Source organism: Camelus dromedarius, chromosome 6 (assembly GCF_036321535.1).
Source record: "Camelus dromedarius isolate mCamDro1 chromosome 6, mCamDro1.pat, whole genome shotgun sequence".
Classification (NCBI taxonomy): Eukaryota; Metazoa; Chordata; class Mammalia; order Artiodactyla; family Camelidae; genus Camelus; species Camelus dromedarius.
Genome location: NC_087441.1, coordinates 42,056,844 through 42,080,474, shown reverse-complemented (window position 1 = coordinate 42,080,474; position 23,631 = coordinate 42,056,844). Strand labels below are relative to the sequence as shown.

The 23,631-nt window shown below is 36.1% G+C and overlaps 1 long non-coding RNA gene across 1 annotated transcript in view; it reads right to left on the bottom strand.

Moving 5' to 3' along the window:
- The window catches only part of LOC116154382 (uncharacterized), an 873,015-nt gene that overhangs the window by 19,922 nt on the left and 829,462 nt on the right, over nt 1–23,631 (bottom strand). The window contains exon 10 of the long non-coding RNA XR_004138267.2: nt 15,196–15,270. This is a non-coding gene — a long non-coding RNA (uncharacterized LOC116154382). The remainder of the gene's footprint in view (nt 1–15,195; nt 15,271–23,631) is intronic.

Genomic DNA, 23,631 nt, shown 5'->3' with positions numbered 1-23,631 from the left:
TTACTTCAGAGATGTCCAAAGTTACACCTTGCCGGATACTTAGAGAAGACAGTATCAACCTAGCAGTCATTTAAGAGGTCCCTTAGGATGCACAGTGATCAATCCTTTTTGTTTGTGGTTTAAGACACAGTGTTGCCAACAACAAGGATTTAGTATATATAGAGCACAGGGAACTATTCAATATCTTATAATAACCTATAATGAAAAGAATTGGAAAAAATACAGATATATTAATACATATGTATAACATCACTCTGATGTACACCTGAAACTGACTTAACATTGTAAATCAATCATACTTAAATTAAAACTGAAAAAAGATACAGTATTGCCAGTTGATATAGAACTACTTACTAAACTATGATTTCCTAGCAGATATTTTAGTGATAGGATTTCTTGTCATCCAGACACTGCCTGCCCTAAAGTAAGCTTGATTAAAATGAATTTTGTTTCCTGAAAAAATCAGCATGGCATTGCAGCTTTGCTACTTGTAAACTGCCTTTGAATTTATCTATAGCACATGAGAACTAGGCATAAGAAGCAATATGGCCACACTCCAGAGCATCTTCCTTGGGTGTTTCATCCACGTGAACACCTTTGGAGCTGTGAAAGCACTTCTGTAAGTGTTTTGAATTTAAACTTGTGCAGTGTGTTAATTATTACTCTATTTATAGAATGTTTCTTGGCTCACAAACATTTTAAAGAAAAAGATAGATCTATTGTATAGTATTTTGTAATGTATTGCATCCTGAATAAACATTAGATGGTGCATCAATTTTCATAGCACTGCTAGCAGTTTTAAAGCACAGCTAACACCTGTTTTTCTTATATGTTAATATTCCTAAGCTTTATAACTGTATCTTTCATTTTTCTTTAAAGGATTGTAGTAAAAAAAACTCAATGTAAAATGCAAATAAAATATTTGTGGTGGTGAAGGATTAATTACTGAAGTGCTTTATAGCACTCTCCCAGCACTGACTTTACGTGTTTGTTGTCCGTTTCCTTCATTAGAATGTAAGTCTCAGGAGTAAGAGCTTCAGCCTTCTTACTGTGTGCCTATCACCTAGAATCATGCTTGATACATAACAGGTGCCCAATAAATATTTATTGAATGAATGAATGAACTGTGAGACATTAGTCTGCAAGAACTGGAAGAGTAAAATTAATGTGTAATGGATGACATATATTCTCTGCAGAAATTACTTTAAATATCTTCATAATTCTAAGTAGAAAAAAGGCCAAGAAAATCAAAGCCCATTATGACAATAAGAGAAATTTGTAGCTTTCTCAGTGACAGTAACTTGAGAACAAGGAAGATATTTACATAGATATAAGGAAAAGGAAGTCTATAGCATAAAAATTTGTCAGTGTTTTACTTACCTTCAGGGAAGAAATGCCATGAACAGAGGACCTGAGTGAGTAGAACACACCACCTCCCCAACCAGGTACCTCTTCTGCCGCTATTAAGATCAGGCACTCAATATAGACCTCAGACTATACTACAAAGGTATAGTAATCAAAACAGTATGGTACTGGCACAAAACAGACACAAATCAATGAAAAAGGATAGAAAGTCCAGAAATAAATCCATGCACTTACTGTCAATTAATCTATGACAAAGGAGGCAAGAATACACAATGGAGAAAAGACAGTCTTTAGCCAATAAGTGGTGCTGGGAAAATTGGACAACTGCCCTTAAAAGACTGAAATTAGAACATTCGCTAACAACGTGGAGGAATCCTCAGTGTCTCCTCTCACAGCAGGAGTGCTGCAGTCCTTCATACCTCACACTGCAGCTCAGAAATGGATCCTAAGGCTTCTACTCCAACAACTGGGTAGTACACTCTGTTCCCGCCAGGGCTGTGACAACCACAGAGCAAAAAGGAGGCTCTTCTCAACATCCAGTGCAAACTCTGGTTACCACAACACCAATCACACCCCCTACCAAGGGAATAGAGGCCAGCACACACTCAGGAAAGACATGGCAGGCATTCATACTAAAAACAGCCCTGGCAACAAAAATATTAGACTCATACAGGCTACACAGTGATGCTCTCACATAAAAACATCCCTTCAAGACCACAGTAGATAACTTTCTCCTGAACTCATCAAGTCAGTAAAATATAAGTAAAATAAAGAAGCAGAGAAACCATTCCCAGTTAAAAGGAAGAGGATTCCCCCAAAACAACAAACAATGAAACAGACTTCTCCAGTCTACTAGACCCCAAGTACAAAAAGGAAGTAATGAAACTACTGAATGAATTAGCAAAGGATATCAGTAGAAATGCAGATTATTATAAAAAGAAACTAGAAACTGGAAAGAGGAGCCAATTAAAATTAGAAAACTCATTTGCTGAGCTGAAAGTTGGGCTAAAGGTAATAAATAGCAAACTGAATAATACAGAAGAATAAATAATCTGGAAGACAGAATAATGGAAATCACCCAATCAGAACAGCAGACAGAAAAACAAATTTAAAAAATGAAAGCAATATATGAGACCTATGGGATAATATAAAGCATGCCAATCTATGCATAATAGCAGTCCCAGAAGAAGAAAGAGAAAAGGGTATCAAAAGTGTATTTGAAGAAATTACAGCTGAAAACTTACCAAACCTGAAGAAGGAAACATATCCAGGTATAGGAAGCACAAAGAGTCCCAAACAAGATGAACTCAAACACCTACACCAAGACATATTATAATTAAAATGGCAAAAGTAAAAGAGAAGATTCTAAAGGGAGCAAGAGAAAAACAGGGTTAATTACAAGGGAACCCTCATAAGGCTATCAGCTGATTTTTCTATAGAAATAATGCAGGCCAGAAGTGGCAAGATACATTCAAAGTCCTGAAAGGGTAAAACTTACAACCAAAGACACTCCACCCAGTGAGATTACCTTTAGAATAGGAGATGTAAAGAATTCCTCAGAGAAGGAAAAAGTAAAAGAATACAGCAATGCTAAACCTATCCTAAAAGAAACATTGAAAGGTTTTTTTAAATAGAAAAGAAGCAAAAATCTATAGGGAAGGGAAAATCACACTGGAAAGTAAATTACTTAAATAAGCCAGTACACAGACTAAAAAAAAAAAAAATCAAAAAACATTTTTGTGAAGATGATGACTACAGTGAACAGCAAAAAAAGGTAAACATGAAGATGTAAAAGAGGACATCAAAATCATAAAATGTGGGGGAGGGGAATAAGAAAATGTAGAGTATTTTTTTAGAATGTGTTTGAGCCTATATGACTACCAGTCTAAAGCAAGTAGTTACAGTACTGGGTTAACATACTTGAAAAACAAGGTAACCACAAATAAAAAATATATAATAGATTTGCAAAAACCAAGAAGAAAACTCAAGCATAATATAAAAGAAAATCATCAAACCACAAAAGGAAAAAGAAAAAGAAAGGAACAACCAAGAAATACAAAATCAACTGGAAAACAAGTTTTTAAATGTCAATAAAGACGTATCTATCAATAATTATTGTAAATGTCAGTGGACTAAATACTCCAATCAAAAGGCATCGAGTGGCAGATGGGATACTAAAACAAGTGCCTACAATAACCGCCTATAAGAGACATTAAAGCAAAGGACACATATAGAAAGTGAGGGGAAGGAAAGATACTTCATACAAACAAATGACAAGAAAATGAATATAGCAATACTCATACCAGGCAAAACAGATTTTAAAACAAAGGCCATAAAGAATGATAAAGAAGGACAGACACTATAATGGTAAAATGATCAATACAAGAAGAGGATGTTACACAGGTTAACATATATGCACCCAATACAGGAGCATCTAAATACAACAAATAGTAACAGATATAAAAGGAAGAAATTGATGGAATGAAATAATAGGAGACTTTAATACCCCACTGACATCAATGGACAGACCTTCCAGGCATAAAATCAATAAGGCAACAGAGATCCTAAATGACACAGCAGAACAGTTAGACCTAATTAGTATTTTCAGGATATTATGCCCAAAAGAACCCCACAATATATATTTTTCTCAAGTGCACATGGAACATTCCCTAGGAGAGACCGCATATCAGGACACAAAATAAGCCTCAAATTTAAGAGGATGGAAATTCTTTCAAGCATCTTTTCTGACCACCATGGCATGAAACTAGAAATCAACCACAGAAAGAAATGAGAAAAAAAAAAACAAAAAACAATTAAACAGAGAAGACCAAACAACATGCTACTAAAAAACCCAATGGGTCAATGATGAAATCAAAGAGGAAATTAAAACACACCTTGAGACAAATGACAATGAAACACAACCATACAAAATCTATAGGATGCAGTAAAAGCATTCCTTAGAGGGAAGTTTATAGTGATACAGGCCTTCCTCAAAAAAACAAGAAAAATCTCAAATAACCTAACCTACCACCTACAAGAATTATAGAAAAGAAAAACAAACCTAAAGTCAGCAAAAGGAAGGAAATTCTAAAGATCAGAGAAGGAATAAATATAATAGAGATTAAAAAAACAATAGAAGAAATCAATAAAATCAAGAGCTGGTTCTTTGAAAGAGTTAACAAAATCAAAAAACCTTCGGCCAGGCTCACCAAGAATAAAAGAGAGGACCCAAATAAAATAAGAAATTAATGAGGAGAAATAACAACAGATACTGCAGAAATACAAAAACAAATGAGACAATACTATGAACAATTACATGCTAACAAATTGGATGACCTAGAGGAAATGTACAAGTTTCTAAAATCACGTAGCCCACCAAAACTGAATCAAGAAGAAATAGATAATTTGAACAGATTGATCACTAGAAGTGAAATAGAATCTGCAATTTAACAAACAATCAAACAAAACTCCTTGCAAACAGAAGTTCAGGACCAGATGGCTTCACTGGGGAATTCTACCAGACATACAAGGAGAAACTTACACCAGTCCTTCTCAAATTCTTCCAAAAAGCTGAAGAGGAGGGAACACTTCCTAGTCATCCTGTGAAGCCACCATCAGCCTGATACCCCAACCAGACAAAGACATTATCAGAAAACAATATTATAGGCCAATATCTTTGATGATTATGGATGTGGAATCTAAAATATGATACAAATGAACTTATATATGAAATAGGAACAGACTCACAGACATAGAAACACATTTATGGTTACCAAAGGCAAAAGAGGGATAAATTAGGAGTTTGAGATTAGCAGATACAAACTACTAAATATGAAATAGATAAACAACTAGGTCCTACTGCACAGCATGGGGAATTATATTCAATATTCTGTTATCAACCATAATAGAAAAGAATCTGAAAAAGAATATGTGTGTGTGTGTGTGTGTGTGTATAACTGAATCATTTTGCTGTACACCAGAAACTAACATAACATTGTAAATCAACTATACTTCAAATAACTAACTAAATAAATATTTAATATATATTTTCCTCATTTTGTGTTTTTGTTTTTTATTTTGTTTTCAGTTTTTTAGTTTTTTTTTTATGAAGGGAGAACAAGTTCCTTAGCAGGTAGGTATTTCTGGATGGAAGTGAAATTCCTATAGCCTGGCTTTGATTTGCTAATAATAAACACAGTCCGTTTGTCATTTTAAGCAATATTTCTCAAAGTGTAAGCCATAGGGCACCTAAATCAGATTAGATTGGCTGATAATGTATACTCCTGGGATGCATACTTAACGTACTGAGCTGTTATATCTGGGAGAGTATCCTAAGATATATATATTTTAACAAAAAAAACCCAAGTAATTGTTTTTAATAAGAAAATTAATACGCTAGTCCAAGAGCATGTAACATTATCCATTTCAGCAACTCGTAGGGTTTGCATTGAACTGTTGTCTATACGTGTATGTGTGTATGTATCTGCCAGTTTTCTAGAATTGTTTCAATCGTGTAACTTTTTTAGTTGTTAGCCACTGGGCTCCCGAAAAATAAGGTGACATTTGTTACAGAATTATAGCTTAGATTTCTTTCAACACACTAATATTAAAAAGAGTTCCTTTTAAGTTACACTGATTCACCTAAAGGAAAAAGTTGTACTTACATATTCAATTATTCAGGATCAATCCACTAAGACTAACTCACTAGATTTTAAATTCTGGGAGATCAAGGACCCATTCCATCTTCTTAAGCCTTTTTATAGACTTTATAGATACTTGTGGATTGTGGCTGGATCATATGGGCCTTTGGTAAATATTTGTTGAATGAATGAATAAGAAGAAAAGAAGAAAAATGTTAGTTCTTTAAAAAAAATAAGTATGTGAAGATTTAGGCATACAACCTAAGAGCTAACAACTCAGAGTATAAATGATCTCAAGTTCATAAATCATTATTATATATTTTCAGATTTTACCTGAAAATTAGGATTGGTTTCCTAAAGAATCAAACAGATGTTACCAAAATCTGATCATCTCTTTTGAAAGATATTACAAATATCTGATCACACATGCACATTGTAACTGCACTGCACACTCTCATTCCCATATGAAAAATATTTGGCAACACAAAGCAGTATTAAAATAAACATGAAATTACTCACGGTCTGAGATCACACTTTGCAACTTAACTGTGATTTTACATTTTAAACTAAAATACATTAAAACATATGAGATAGCATGGCAATAGCTCAGTTATGGAGAGGGCATTAGTGTACTTTCCGATCTAATGACCCTAAGAGGAATACACAGGGTAGAGTAAATGCAGAAAAGGGTATAGTGGGTGGTTGAATAGCAGGCTTTCCAACATCAATCTGACACCTTCTTCAGTAACCTTCCTCCTGGCAAAGCTTTACTAGAAGGGTGAGTTGGCCTTAAATCTCAGTTCTCTGCAGGAGGTAGGGATCATTGCCAGGATCATCTCCTCTCATCATTAATAGTCAGTTGATACACTCTGACAGGAACTGATGCCCATTTCAAAATATTGAAAGGGGTCAATCTCAGCTAAACCAGAATTTGCTTAATTGCTCTTGCTAGCTGCCTGTGGGATTTCAGACAGCAGCAATGTGGGCCAAAGCAGTATCAAGCTTTCCTAACAAGTTGTACAGCTTAGTGACCCTGCTGACAAATGACCTTTCAGCGCTCTGTCACATACCTACAGAGGACCTCTTCCCTCGGCATAAAAAGTTAGGGTCATTAGAAATGTGAAACTTGATGGAAGTCCCTAATAGGGTTTTCAGTTTTCAGCAAGATAAATTATCACTTAGTTAAATATCACCTCCCCTCATACCCCACTTTCACTGCTTCAATTGTAATTTTTCTAAAACCATAATACTCAAGGCAAGACCTGCTCACCTAAAGGTTTTGCTCTTAAGATTCACTACATATGAAACAGCTTGTCATCTCATAGCTATAAGGGGAGGGTAGCAGAAATAAGCGAATGGATCCTTTTAAAAGCAAAGAGATGAGATATATTTAAAGTTACTCAAATTTTCCTTAAAAAAAACAACTTCATTATTTTAACTATGAAAAGATAACTAATAGAAGTCCCTTTGTCAGACACACAAACAGGACTACAGTCACCACTGTAGTTTGTAGATGTGAAAGGGGCTCTCAACCACACACATACAGCACATAATCAAAATTTCACTGATTCGTTCTAGTCGTAGGAAGTCAGGTTGAGTTCATGAAGTTAGAATTACAGAATATTCTCATAATATCATTGGATTTATTAACTTAGTTCCATAACAAGAATGTAGATTAGCTTAACAATGTGTTATAATAGACCTTTTCGGATGTAATAGAATAGTTCTGTTCTTGTTGTTTTCAAATGGTTACTTCCAAGAATATGCATCCTGTTATGTAGGTTACTACTTTTCTTACACTATTATTAATACTATTATTTTAATGTATCTTCTTTTTAGTAAACCTATTCTGATAGTGTGAAAGGCTCTTGCTTCAAATGAGTTCGCTTGACTATTTCCACAGTAACACATACCCTTTTTAAAAAATGCTTTCTGCTGCTTCTTATTAAAATGTGATTTATCTTCTCTAAGAAATGGGTATGTTTGGTAAAAGAAAATAATATCCTGTAAAATAGTTACAGGATAAGAAAAGAAGGAAAGAAGAAGCACTATCAACCTCAAAATATGAAGTTTATCTTGTTTCTGTTGCATTTACCAACAGTAAATATATGTCCATATATAAAATTTATGATAAAATGCTACAATTCTTCCTCTCTGAGGTGACTATTATGTGTCCATACATATATATTCATATACATAAATATACACCCACGTATCTATCCACAAACACACCTACATATGTACGTGTCCCTACACACACTTGTATATACTTAATATATAAAACACACACGGTAGCTTATTATTGGTTTAGTTAAACATTGAGCATCACGAGCAAGTGTATGTTAATTCGAGGAATTAAAGATCCTGGAGCTGAGGCTTAGGATTAATCTCTTTAGTATTATGTGACAACACTGAAGTGGTAAATGAACGTTCAGTCTGATTTTCCAATCACTGACCTGTATTTAAAAAGTGCCCAACAACCCATGGATCCTTTTGATTTTCTATCACCTGCCATATTTTCTAAGCATCCTTCTGTTAACTCCGAATAAACAATGACATTAGTAAAACAGAAGTGTGGAGTCATTTCCTGCTAATTTACTGCTTCATATCTTGAGAGAATGATACAATTCTCAAGCCGCTGAGCTGCCTTTTGCATTCCAACTAACCCAATAGTTGCTGATTCAGGGTAGAAAGGATAATCAAATCAATATGATGTTCAACTGCTTCGATGTATTTATAAGGATTTCTGTTAGCTGGCAATTCTCACCTTCATCTAAAACAATTTCCTCCATTTGGATATTTTTTGCCTATTTGATTAAATGAGATTTCTAATTTTAATTGTAGAAATGTAATACATATTGAAAGACATATAAAACTACGGATCAGATAAAGGATATCCAGTTAAATTTGCATTTCTGATAAATAGGAAATAATTTTTTAGTATCCCAAGTATTGCATGGTAATACTAGTCTAAGTATTATACTAAAATATTCCTTATTTATCAGAAATTCAAATTTAATTGGGCCTTCTCCCTCCCCTTTTTTAAAAAAAATTGCTGAATCTAGCATGGCATCTCTGTAAAAGTGATCTCTGGCATCACTGACAGAAGACCATGAGTCTTCTGTGTAAATTTCACCCCACAAAGCAAAATACATGAGGAATGACATTGCCCCTAAAATGTTAGGATGCATTTCTCATTCAGTTATCTCAGAGGCTGGTTGATTTCATTGAAAATGACTGGAGTCTTTATTAATTGGATTATTAAATCCTAATCAGGAGAAAGATGTATATAGGTAGGTGTGATTTTTAAAATATAAAAATATGAACCAAACATGAAGTTAAAGGCTTCTTTTTTCATACTTCTTTCTTGGTTTTCAGCTTTATATAAAGAACTTGCTGAAGGCTGGAGGCTGTCAATTAGACATGAGAAGGGTCACTTTATCACAGTGACAAGTGCCTCTGGCAGCCACAGCAACTTGACGCCAGGCATAGGGCTCTGGGCTCAGAGACAGGGGCACAGACCTCAATGTAATGTTCACAGAGGCCATGGGGATAGACCACCAGGCAGTACCAGGCAGTTCTGGCCCCTTAGTCCTTAAGGAGCAAGGCGATGCAAATAAAGTTTTTATGGTAATATTTTCTGGGTCCAGAGAAGATGAAGTCAGATCAAGAACTGTTGCTCTCTATTGACTTTATAATGAATATTCATACAAAGGTGAAGTATCTGCCAAGCAACCTTCCTGGTGATCAGGAGTGTGAGAGGACATTTTCTACAGCAGCTCCTAAAGTTAAGCTTGGAAATGAAAAATCTCATTACAGATAGCATTCCTTTTTCACACAGGACAGTGCGTAACACTCCTGAAATAAAACTCAAGGTTCACCGTCCATCTATCTCAGTGTTGGCTGAGAGTTGAAAATGAAACCTCTGTCAGAGCCATTTCAACAGGTGTATGTTTTATGAGCACAACCACTGTCTCCATTTACTAGTTTTATTCCAAAAGGAAAAGAGATAAGTCTCTCTTAAGAGGGCAGATAATGTGCCTCCTCTACTGTAAATTTTCAAATAAACTCTGAAGTATATCTGCATTGAGAAATCTAGCCCATTAATAATTACTATGATTCAGTAATTATCAGGTACCACTGTAATAATTGTTCTTATGTCAAGCAAATTAAGGTGATGTTTAAAACTCAAATGCCTTACTGGGCAATGTTTTTTGTGTGTAATATAGCCTGCTTGTAGACAAACTTCTCATTTGCAAATAATACTGAAACAGAATGCTCTTATTTTGCTTTGACATTTGTAAATAGAGAGATACTTTCTAGTTTCAAACTAGTTCCCATTGTAGCTTGTCAATGATTTACATATATATATAGAGAGAGGAGATATATATGTAGAGAAAGAAATACAGATATGTAAATTTATAATTATTAGGAAAAAAAATTGTGACTTCTAATAGGTAAAAAAATGTTTAATGAATGTTTACAAGTGAATGCATGGTATCCCAGTCCTAAAGCAGAAATCCAGCCAAGCACTATGACTGTGTGCTTGTGCACATTTACTCTTATGAGTACTGAGCATGACTGCACTTTTTGAATCATCTTTATGAAGTATTTTTGCCATTGTTGTTCCTCCTATGGGAATTATGTTTGGTTCTATCCTACTATACAACTCAACAGTAAATCAAACTCTAGATTGTAGGCTCTAATGGTTAAAAAAAAAAATCCCCCATTCCATTGAGAGAACAGATTCAGAAACATTTACTTCATTTTTTATATGTTAGACAAATTTATTATTATCATATGTAGAGGTTCTCTGATTTTTCAAAATAAATACTAGTGCTTTATAGGTGTGAAGTAAAAACTAAAGCAGTCTAGCAACTTCTCAGTGAGCTAGAATGTACCCTTCTTTTGAAAAATAGTGCCTACCTTGCTTTTTTATCTTAATTGTAGTTTATTTATAATATTATATTAGTTTCAGGGGTACAGCATAGTGATTTCATATTTTTATAAGTTACGTTCCATTTAAAGTTATTATAAAATATTGCCTACAGTCCCTGTGCTATACAATATCCTTGTTGCTTCTTTTATATACAGTAATTTGTACCTCTTAATCCCCTTCCCTTATCCTGCCCTTCCCCCTTCCCTCCCCACTGGTAACCACTAGTTTGTTCTCTGTATCTGTGAGTCTATTCCTGTTTTGTTATAATCATTCATTTTTTTATATTCTACATATAAATGAAAATATTCAGTATTTGTTTTTCTGTTTGACTTATTTCACTAAGCATAACACCCTCCAGGTCCATCCATGTTTTTGCAAAGGGCAAGATTTCATTCTTTTTTAATGGTTGAGTAATATTCCATTGTATATACATATACACCACATCTTCTTTATGCATTTATTTGTTGATGGCACTTAGGCTGCTTCCATATCTTGGCCATTGAAAATAAATGCCTAACTTTTTATAAATGGTATGAGAATGAAAGTAAGGCAAGAGGGAACCACAGTTTACCATAATTGAGAAGAAATTTAGAAATGGAGAATGTCAATGTATAAATTAAAACAAATTCTTTGCTACTCTCCCCATCAAAAAGTGAAATCTAATTGCCCATCTGAGCTGGCTTTAGTGATTTCTTTGACCAGTAGAACATGCCAGAAATAGCGTTCTATGGCTGTGCCAGAAGAAGCCTTGGAGCTTCCACCTTGGTTTTGTAATGTCCCCTCTGGGAGTCTGGGCCTGCATGTAAGAAATTCAGGAATCCCCAAACCGCCACCCTGAAGAGGTCATGTGCAAGTGGTCCAGCTGACAGACTCAGATGAGTATGGCTTTCTAGGCATCTCCATCAAGATGCTAGACAGGAGTGGAGCTGTCTTGGGCCCTCCAGGACAGTCCTATCAGTCGAATCCTACTGAGTGATGTTTATGAAACCACATGGACAAGAAGGAGCACCCAGCCAAGTTCTGCCCAAATGTCTGATCACAGAAGTCATAAAAAATAATTAGTTGTGGCTTTAAGCCACTAAGTTAGTTGTAGGGTCTTTTGTTATGTGGCAACAGATGACTGGAACAGACCTCTCTACCAGAAACCAGAGTTGGTTCTAGAACAGAGCAGGTCTCTGTGTGAATGACACCTCAGCCCTACTGCTTTTGACCTTCTATCCTCTGGGTGTGGCTGGCTTCACTCCCAACAACTGGAGATACTAGTATCTAGGTACAAAGTAGGAGCTGGAATAGACTGTTAATCCCCCCTCTGAAAAAAATAATCATTACTGTTTAATTTTATGTGCTTTAAGTTCTCAGCTATTGCCTTTACTAGTTGTCCTTAAGCTAGAGCTGTGCTTCTGGCTTTCAGATCAGCATCTGGATCTGGTTAGCTGCTGCTAGATACACTGATAATCTGGTTGAGACCCCACATAATACCCTCTCATAATTACCTTTCTCCTGCTCAGCCACTCTGATGGGTGTATGCACCGAAGCCAGAATACTGCTAAAATACATTAAGACAGAGAAGAAGCTAATCAACTTTCTTAGCCTGCCTGAGCTGCTGTGACAGAATACCATCGACTGGGTGGCTTAAACCACAGACATTTATAGCTCACAGTGCTGGAGTCTGGAAGTCTGAGATAGGGTGCAGGCACAGTTGGGTTCTGATGAGGGCCCGTTTCCTGGCTGGCACACAGCCACCTTCTGGCTGTGTGCTCAGAGGGCCTTTCCTAGGTGCATGTGCATAGACAGAGAGCGAGTTCTTTTCCTCTTATAAGCGTATTAATCCTCTCAAGAGGGTCAGGCCCTCATGACCTAGTCTAAATCTAATTACCTGCTGGAGCCCCTTCCTCCAAGTACCATCACAAAGGAGGATAAGGCCTCAGTATATGAATCTGAGGGATGCAGACAGTTAGTTAGTCTGTAACAGATGGTGTGTAGAAGAGTTAACACCGCAGTCCTAAGACTGCTATCTTTAGAAAGGCCGTCTCACAATGTTGGCCCTTGGCTGATGTTGGAGAACTAAGATTCTGGGATTGCTCCCACCAATCCCTAACTCATAAGAGGGACTGACTGGCATAAATTGTTTGTGCGAACAATGAGGTTTGTGCTCAACAACTACTTTCCCCCTGGGAGTCTGGAATTTGGGTATGTGCTTGGTGGAGGGTGCCCATGTGACCAGCCCCCAGTAAAAACCTTGGGCAGTGAGCCTCTAATGAGCTTCCCAGGTAGACAGTATTTCACTCTTGTTGGCACAATTGGATGCTGGAGGAGTTAAGCATTTCCTGTGGGACTCCACTGGAAGAAGACTATTGGAAACATGCACCTAGTTTCCTCTGGATTTCACCCCATGTGCCTTTTCCCTTTGCTGATATTGCTTTGCATCTTTCCACGGTAATAAATCATCAACATGACCCACTATATGCTGAGTCCTCCTGGTGAATCCCTAGGCCTGTGGTAGTCTTAGGGACGTCACACACAGATGGCAAATAGAGAACTAAAGAGAATCCCCCACCCATCCCTCCAGAACCAGTATTCCGACTGAAACACTCTTGCTAAAACATTTTTAAGATGTTTAATGAAAAGGGATTTGGATTTTCATTAATCAATACCAGTAACATGCAGGTTACTTCAGTGAGACTTTTTCCCCCAGTGACTTTGCAGCATCAGCTCTTAGCCAGCTCACCCTCCACCTCCATCTTGCCAGTTGTCACTCCTCATCCTTCATCTTGCTCCCTCAGCATCCTTTCCCACAGTGGAACTCTCCTTGAAATACTTTCCTCAGCTTTTGAAGTACTACTGTTTCCTGATTTCCCTCTGACTCCTCTATCTACTCCTTCTCAGTCTTCTTCACTAGTTTCGTCTCCTATTTCAAATCTTCAAAAGTTAGAATGACTCGGTTCTGAGCTGCCTTCTGTTCTTTATTTAAACAGTCTTCCTAGTTTCATGGCTTCTGGTCTTATGTCTTTAAATACCATGCATAAACCAATAACACTAAAATTTATATCTCTAGCATTGAACTCTCCCTTGAGCTCCAGACTCTTATATAAAACCACTTAGGCTCTTTGCTTAGAAGCACAAAGGCTTTCAAATTTGAAATGCTCAGAGCAGAACTCCTGATTCTTTGTCCCAGGACTCCTATCTCTGTCCAAACCTCCTCTCTCTGTCTTCCTGTCTTGATAAATGCCATTTATCAATGACATTTAATATCTGCTGTCTCAGAAGCTACCAGCCATTTTTATTCTCAGTAATCAAGGTTTCACTCAAGAACATCACCAGACAGTTCTTTGGCTCCAGTGGGGTTCATGTGTCTATACTGCACCCTAGTAATGCCTGATGGGGACTCTTTAAACCCACACTCTTGAACTTTTGTGAGGACACCAGATTCTTTGAGAATTTTATAATTATACACTCTTTCAGGAAAATACATACACCTATATAAATAAAGCATTATATATAGTTTTATCCATTTATATATATATATATATATAATCTATGTATTACATATTTTATCTATATATTATATATTTCTATAAATATATATAACATTTTAATGGATATATAACATTTCAATGCATTAAGACAAGGTGCAGAGAAAGAATCAAAATCATGAGAGGATAGTTTAGGTATACTAGAGTAAACAAGTTAATTCCAAAAATCTCAGTGATTTTTTTTTTATTGTTTTGTTTGTTTTTTTCTTTTCTTTTCTATATAGTGCACACCCATCGCTGTGTTTGGCACTTGCCTCTCACCCCACACCTTCCATATCTAATTACAGTCTGCTCTAAGCCTAGTCTTAGCCACTGGTATCTTCTGCCTGATTGGCAACAGCCTTCTAGTGGTCCCCCTGCCTCCATTATTGGCCCTAATCATAATCATTTTTTGAATTACTATGGAGTGGGGGGTAAGCAAGTGAGTGCAGGAAGTAGACTGAATGAATGAGAATCTTGGACCTGACCTGACCTCTAACCCGTTCTGTCAATTTCCTTATCTTCAAAATGATGACCATAATAGCTTCTTTTATACAGTCATTATGAGGATTACATAGATTGATCTATGTAAACATAAAACATCTGACTAGCACCCAGTACAAGAAACACTCAGTGTTAGTAACTATTATTACTGCATTAGGGTTCTCCAGAAAAACAGAACCACTAGGATAGAGAGACATATAGTTAGAAGGAGATTTATTATAAGGAATTGACTCACGTGATTGTGGAGTCTGAGAAGTCCTAAGATCTTCAGTCAGCAGGCTGGACACCCATGGGAGCCACTGGATAGCACCTAGTACAAGAAACACTCAGTGTTAGTCATTACTATGGTATAGCTCCAGTCCAAGTTCAAAGGCCTGAGAACTAGGCAACCTAATGGTCTAAATTGCAGTCTAGGTTCAAGGACCTGTGAGCCAGTCCTGTAAGTTCCAGTCTGAAAGCTCACAGGCTCAAGACCTAAGAGGAGCTAATTTTTAAGGCAGGAAAAGACCGATGTCCAAGCTCAAACATTCAGACAGGAGTTCCCTCTTACTTAGCCTTTTGTTTGTTTGTTTTATTCAGGTTTTCAATTGATTGGATGATTGCCATGCATATTAGGAAAGGAAATTGCTTTACTCAGTCTACCAATTCAAATGTTCATCTCATCCAAATACACTCCCACTGAACTCCCAGCACTGAACTCTCCCTCGACTAGATCATTAGGTGCCCCAGAATAACGTCTGACCAAATGTCTGGGCACCTAATGGTCGAGTCAGATTGCCGCACAAAGTTAACCATCACAATGACTATCACTAGTTCCCTTGCAGCCTGAGTAAGCTTTTAAAAGTGTAAATCAGATCACATCACTTCACTTCCTAATCCAAGTCCTCCAACAGTCTCCCACCACATTCCCTACACACACACACACCTCTGACCCTGTGAGGGAGAGGATCCCGTCTACACTGCTATTACAGGCTCCTTCAGCCAGGTTCTTTCTAGGGAGATACCCCAGGCTTACCAGACGCTCCTCTGCAAGGCCCCCACTTCAATGCCCATTGACACCCAGTTCAGAGAAGTCACACCCAGCTTTCTGAGTTGCCTCTTTAAATCATTTCTCACTACTGCTGAGGCGAGAAAAGCAGCACCCCCAGGGGACCACAGCACCTCCATGTCTCTCCAAATAAATCCTCTCTTAAGCCCTCAAATTCCCTAATTAAGTTCTTGGTCCTTGTTTATATAGCCAGGAGGTGGATGATGTGTTGAGTTCCTGTACACTTGGGCAATTTATTTGCAATTTCTGCAGATAGTCTAGCACTTTACGGTAGAATAAGGGGTCAGTTATCATATATTCTCTTGAGACCCCCAACTAAAACTAATAAAGAAAGGGCCCCATTTTTTGTAATTTATTATATAAGCATTATCACATTTTTTCCAAAATGGATATTTTTCAGTATTACCAACAGTGTTTGAAATGTCCATGCTCACCAGCATTGGATGCTTTTATTTGTAAACACTATACTTCATTAACAGTTAAAACACTAATAATAAAAATATTCCACTTTTATTTTTTATGTATGCATATAACCTCTTTAGGTAAAGTAGGTAAAGTGTTTACATATTTGTATGTAATTTAAAAGTATAATACGGATGAGATTAGACAATTTTTCATTTCTTTTATTGCTAGATAACTTACATTATTTTGTCTTTGGTTAAGAATCAAATGTTTATGTGCTATATCCAGTTATGCTAGTCTTGGAATTCCTTTTGTGTGCATGAAATACATACATTTCCTTTGTAAAAAACTTCCTGAAATTTAGTTTCCATATTTTCTTTTTTAACTTATTTTTTAGTATTCGAGAATTATGGGGAGTGTGTGCAAAATTGTTTATCTTTTATTTTGATTTTATCCCATTATCTCTAATGTTAGCTATTATGCCATTCCTAACATTTGATATTTTTAATTTCTGTTTTCCTCTAATTTCTCTGTAATCTTTATATTTACCTCTTTCATTAATTTATATTTACTTGAAAAACACTGAAAAAGATCTTAAAAAATAAGCAGTTTTCCCAACATCATTTATTGAATAATCTTGTCCTTCCACAATTACCAAGTCTTTAATAATATGTGACTGTAAATGAAGCTAATCTGAGACTATTCTGCTCCATTGATTTGCCTGTTCATTTTTTTAACCATTATCAGTATTTAAACATTATTATTGCCTTATAAAATCTGGAAACCTTTGTCACTGACTTTTGGTATCACAGTTGACCCTGGAACAACACAGGTTTGAAATACATAGGTCCACTTATTCACAGCTTCTTTTCAGTAAATACATACATGTACTATATATGTATTTTCTCTTCCTTACGATTTTTCTTGATAACATTTTCTTTTTTCCAGCTTACTTTATTGTAATAATAGAGTATATAATACATACAACATACAAAATACATGTTAATCGACTGTTTATGTTATTGGCAAGGCTTTTGGTCAACAGGAGTAGGCTAATAGTAGTTAAGTCTTTGGGGAGTCAAAGCTATAGGCAGGTTTTCAACTGTGCAGGGTGGGTGGCACCCCAGCGCCTCCACTGTAAGAGGGTCAACTGTATAAAAATTTAAAAACTAAAGGATTATGTGTGTGTATGTGTGTAGAAATGGAATCAAAGTCACGTGCAATGTGAAGAAGTCTAATTGATAGAATCAGTGTGTGGACTTTCCATGATTCTGTGTTTCAAACACTGATTAGGTCTTTGGAGACGGTTTTTCTTTAACTGATTAGAGCTCCCAACAGAGAAATTTCTTCCCTTTGTTTTCGAATATCTGTGAGCCTCTGAATGGAAAATCAGTAGCTGAATGCACTCAGAGATAGTCTTTATTCAAACTGTTTTCCTCCCCACCTCCCACCCCAACTCCAGTTAAAGAACTTAAAGAATAAGCTACATACCAGTAAGATTCTCTATGCTATGGTTAAAAGCTAAAAATTAAAGCCATGCTCTCTGTCAACACTCCTGGAATAATTTATAGAATAATTTACTGAAGCCTTTCAGGGAGGACTTGGAAAGTAGATGTAGCATGGCAATTCTGACTTTGAAGTATAAAATGGCAGGCTTGCTTTCCCAATCCTTTTATCACCTGAGAGCTAAGAGTTAAGAGTAAACTCAGGCTCCTAAATAACAGTAATTAAAATGGACAGCAGGAAACAGGGAAAATGAACAAATTGTTTAATTTGGATTTGGAGTACAGTTCTTTCTGAAAAATAATCACTTCTCCCTTTAAATGAGCACATCCAAATAGCCAGATTTTAATGTTGGTACAGGAAATGTTGGCTTAGTCCCAACTTCTCTATTAATAAAAAATGTGTAAAATTCAGGGTTTTTTTTTGCAATTTAAACACATTTTCACTGAGTCATCACTAATCATTTTGGCATCTTAGGAAGACTGAAAAACTGATGATAAAATGGAAAGTGTTGGTATTAACTGCCAGATATTTGGGCCAATAGCTCTTGGTTCCTGGAAGTGATTTGATCCCAAGGCCTGAAGTCCTTGGTAATTAGCAGGAAGAGGGTGGCTGTGAGGGAGTTCTCTTACTCTTTCACTCTGTTTCTCTAATTATTTTCTTTAAGAGACCTGGAAATGTTCAAGTGATCTTTTTAGGTCCTCTGCAAAATAAGGAGAGCTTCTGATGTATTAATGTATCAGAGTAAAGCTTATAACACACAGGGATAGTGCATATTAGTGAAACAAAATGTCTATCTTATATTTATTCCATTCTAAAGCATAAGATGCACCAGGGAAAGAGGACTTGCTTTTGCTAATATAGTTACTAACATCTTGATGACAGTGATCCCCAGAGGAAGCCAAGAATCCGAGTAGATGTGTATTTGTGGGTAAATCAGAGAGGAGGAGTAAGGAGGGGAATGTGTCGTGAAAGAAGGAGAAAAAGATAGGAAGAAGAGGTCATTTTAGATGCTTTTGGGCAGAGACCTTGGCATAACCAAAGGGAAGCCAAGTAGGAAAAATGAGAAAGGCTTATACCATATACTAATTCTAACTGTATTCTTAATCATCTCTGTAGTAAGGGGGATGTCCTTTTTGTAAGGGACTAAGCCCTTGTGCTTTGCTTTGCTTACTCTCTTAAGACAAAGTCAAAATTACACTTGGTGCAGGCACTACTTTCTTAGGGGTTAAGCCTGAACTTGCACGTAGAGGCACTGGTGGGTTTGGCTTTCAGAAGCGTGTAACACAGCTCATGGTGGTAACTGACAAGCTGAGTTCAAAACACCTGTCCCCTTCAATCAAAAAGTTAAACTAAATTGAATGTTTATTGATGAAAATAATGTTGATTGACTAAACCTTTCCCACTTTAAAATTTTCCTCTGACAAACCAGAGGCAGAGTCTCCAGTGTCAGAGAGAATTGCACACGTGAAGCAGTAGTTTCAAGCTTTTCTCAAGAGAGATGTCTTCCCAATTAAGGATGTAATACCAGCATGAGGGCAGCCAGTTCAAAGAACTCACACAATAGCCTTGGTTAAACTGACTCTCGCGAACTTTTTACACAGAATTTCAACAGAAATAGCCCATATTCTCAGATTTTGCCTAGTAGATAAGCCACAGGGGATAATTCTTTGTCTGAATTTATATTACCGCTCCATCACTGTGCCATCACACCTTTAATCTAGTTATTAGGGCACTGTATGAGCACTTTCCTGAAATATTTGTTTTATTTTTTATAATAATACTGCAGATTTAGTTCATTTTCTGTGTCACCAAAGAATCATCAGGGACTATGTAAGCCTCAGAGTTACTTATCTTGACATTTTTCATAACAAACAAATAAATGTCTAATTTGCAACACAGCCTCCTTTCTGTTCCATAAAAATGTTATTTCTTAGCTTATATAATAGCTTATGTAGGTTATATAATGATGCATCATGATCTTTCTTGGACAAACTGTAGTTTTATCATGATCACTGGCTACTTGTAACATGCTTATGAAAGGTTTTAGTTCAAATAGTACCAATAAGCCTGCTGTGTCTATCTACTATGAAAGATCAAATTTGGTTTCAAAATGGGACAGCAAAACAAAATCTGATACTGCTACAGAACATGTTTTAATTCACACCCGAAAACAGGAATGTAAAAAATGTTATGAAACATAAAATACTCTAAGCAAGTAGAAAACATCATGAAAAATATTTTTCAAAATTCCTCATGTTTTAATACAGAACTAATGCAGAGTTAAAGACAGCATCAAAACCAGTTTTTAAAATAGATTATAGCTATTAAAATAAAAGATACATTAAATAGCTTTGCTAACGATTTTATTGTACATTCAAAATGGCAGAGACGATAAGAGTTTATTGACTAGGTCTTATTCTGGCCTAGATTTCCCAGCATCCCTTGTAGCTTGGCTGGGGCCTTGCCACCAGTTCTAGGTAGAGTGTGATCACGTTCAGCCTAACACACGTCAAAGCATGTGTGAGCTCTCCACTCTCTCTCCCTCTACCTTGATTTTGAAGGTCAGGTCTTAGGTCTTCTCAGATTGCATAGTAAAAGACGGATGCTGTGTAGATCCCTGTATCAACCCTTGGAAGGGAGCTACTCTGGAAAGCCCCAGGCCCAAGGTGACTAAATGACAGAGACATACATTGTTATGTAGAGGGTCACTACAATTTTGGAACTTGCCACTACAGCATTGTGTATCCTGTTCTAGCCAACACAATGGTTAGAAAAAGAAGCACTGGTTTATTTTCTGTGCATTAGAACTTTCACATGTGCACTTGCAGATTGTTTTCTATATAATTTCTATATAATAAAGACTTTAAAAAGGTGTATCTAAGAATACATAATCTGTAGAGGACAACTGGGGTTTAAATGTACAGCTCCAGAGGGTTGAGGGACCACTTCTATTAAGTATCTATTGTATCAGACGGTGTACTAGGCCTTTACACATTTGTCACCTAAAACTGCCCCATGAAGTAGGTATTATTATTATTATTATTATTACTATTTTTCAAATAGGAAAACTGAGACTCAAAGAAGATAAATAATTCTCTAAACTCACTCATTAACAAACAGCATAGCTGAGACTGAAGCTCAGTCACTAGACCCTGCTGCCTTTAGGCTTTGTGATATTTCTTATTTAGGTTGATGTAAATAAAACTTTTGTTCTAATAGAAAGTGAGTTTGTTCCTCAGTAAATAAGAGCTCCTCTTGTTCTTGTTTTATTTAAAGCAATTTATAGATCAGTATGTTTACGGAAGAGATATGTGAAAATCCATTTTTAGAGGAATGAATTAAAGAGAATATGTTTTAGGAAAATAACACATGACCCTGGGTTTTTAGATCCATCTTAAAGAAGACAGCCAGAAAAATGACTGAAACATGCTTATCTTTATTAAGATGCATGTTTGAGGCTAAGATGTTATAATGCAGTAAAGCCTTCCCATTTGTAGCATCAGAAATTTAACAGCATTTTCTTTTGCCTTTCAATGGCGTTCCAGAATTTATGTCATAACTTCCAATATATTCCAAGTCATGCATCAACTTGGCATCTTGGTCTCTGTGAATTTTCTTTAAATTATGTGAAAAATGCAATTTGATCCCAAGCAAAGATTGAATACATACTTCTTTTGAGTTGATTTTCCTCTTGATTTATATTTTCTTTTTAAAACAGATTTTACTTTTTCAAATCATAGAATCTTTTGGGCTGTTCACTTATTTATAAGGAACTCCCAGGATTATATAAGAAATATTTAGAGATTTATACAATTTCAGATAAAATTAAAGAAACTAATGCTATACCCTCTCACTTAATATGTATTAGCTAGATGACTTTCATTCTGAAATTGATCTAAAGTAGAGAGACAGAAGTTTCTGCCTGTATATTACAAAATTATACAGCTATGGCACTAGATAAGTATGCTACATTAAATCTATATTGTAAGTCACAATTTAACAAAACATAAACTAGATTTAAGGTTACGAAAACAATTTTGCATGATAGGGGGATGGTTTCATTCAATGGTCTGGTTTTATTATTCACATTTGTGAGTAAAAATTACATGAAAATACCCCCCCCCAAATGTACATACAGATAGATCTCAAACTCACCAAACTCACCAATAAAGATGAGGCCATAATTCTACTTTCAACCTGCTTGTCTAGGGAAAATTTAAAATTCCCTAAACTGGGCAACCTAATTTGTTTTATATACCCTTTTTTAGCACAACAGAACAAAGAAAGAGTAAGTTTTGCCCCACCACTTTTAAGATTGACGTCATCCTATTGAACCCATTTGGTTCTTTTAATTATTTTCATGACACTACCCCCAACAGCTTTTTTTTTTTCTGTCACCGCCAGTGTACCACTTTCTGGTTATAAAGAGCTGTAAATTTCTTTGCGGCCAACATTTATGAGAGTTACTTTATCTGGATTCTTAGAAAGCTCCATATGGCTCACTTTAGATGTGCTATTTTGATACTAACAGAGAGAACTGATATGATTGGGAAAAGAGTTAAGCTCTGTAACTGTACTTCATGGTCAGTGCAGTTGGTCACTGACCCCTAATATCCCCATTCCTTGTGTCCTTCTGTGGTGTGTCCTCAGGAGAAAGAGAAGGAGACAGAGAGTAAGGAGAGAGAAGAGAGGGAGTTCTGTTCTCCCACATTTCCTTCAGGTTGGATGGATGGTCATTATTTTGAGCTAGTAACTGCCCCCTTGGTTTCTCAAACTCCATTAAGCTTAATGGTCTGGTTTAATTTGCTTGGCTGGTCTTTACTCTAAAAACACCTTCTGCTCCTTCTACTTCTCCTTTCCTGTTAGGAACAGACAAAGTCTGGTTTTAATCCATGCTACATAAAACTACCAAAAGGACTCAATGAACATTCTATTAGTGGACAAGATTTATGGTAATGCCCTCTTCCACTTCATCAAAGACTGTGATTGCTTGGCACATGCAGAGTGGGCAGGCCGCCTTTCATGATGTAGCTACCAAGTTTAGCTGTCTGGTTGGTGTAAAATGGCTTTCAAGTGTTAAATGTCCTTTTCACAGGAGATTAAGAGGTAGATTTTTGAATGCCAACTTCTTTCTTACTGAACAACTACATATATGCTGACTTGTTCTAAATCTGACCTTAACGCTCTTAAAGGTTCTCACAGATACTATCTTATGCTGATGAGTCGCTATAATGGTTTTCCAGCTGCAAAGTCCACATACATAAAGAAGAGCACAGGGGACAAGAATATGAACTTGATGTCTGTTGTCATCAGAAATGGGCATTTTGAATTTAAACCCAGAAAATGTGGGCTTTTGCCCAAAATAGAAAGGCCCTCAACTGAATAAACCCATGTTCTGAAGAGAATGGAAAAGGAAAACAAAAGAATCTTCCAATTTACTCTCTATTTTGAGAGTAGTTTGTGGATTTGTTTCTTTTTTTTTTTTTTTTTAGTTCCAGCTTCAGTTCAATCTGTAAAATTTTGTACTGATTTTTCAAAATCCAGTAGCATTAGACAGTTGTCACTCATTCTTTTCAGCACATTTAAATATAAAGGTATAGTTTTCTCATTTTAAATATGCAGGTTTTTATTTTTAATATAGATTTTTAATATAGATTTGGAAATCAAGAAATTACTTGCTTTCAAAAGACTCCAGTAAAGTTCATACTTCAAAGA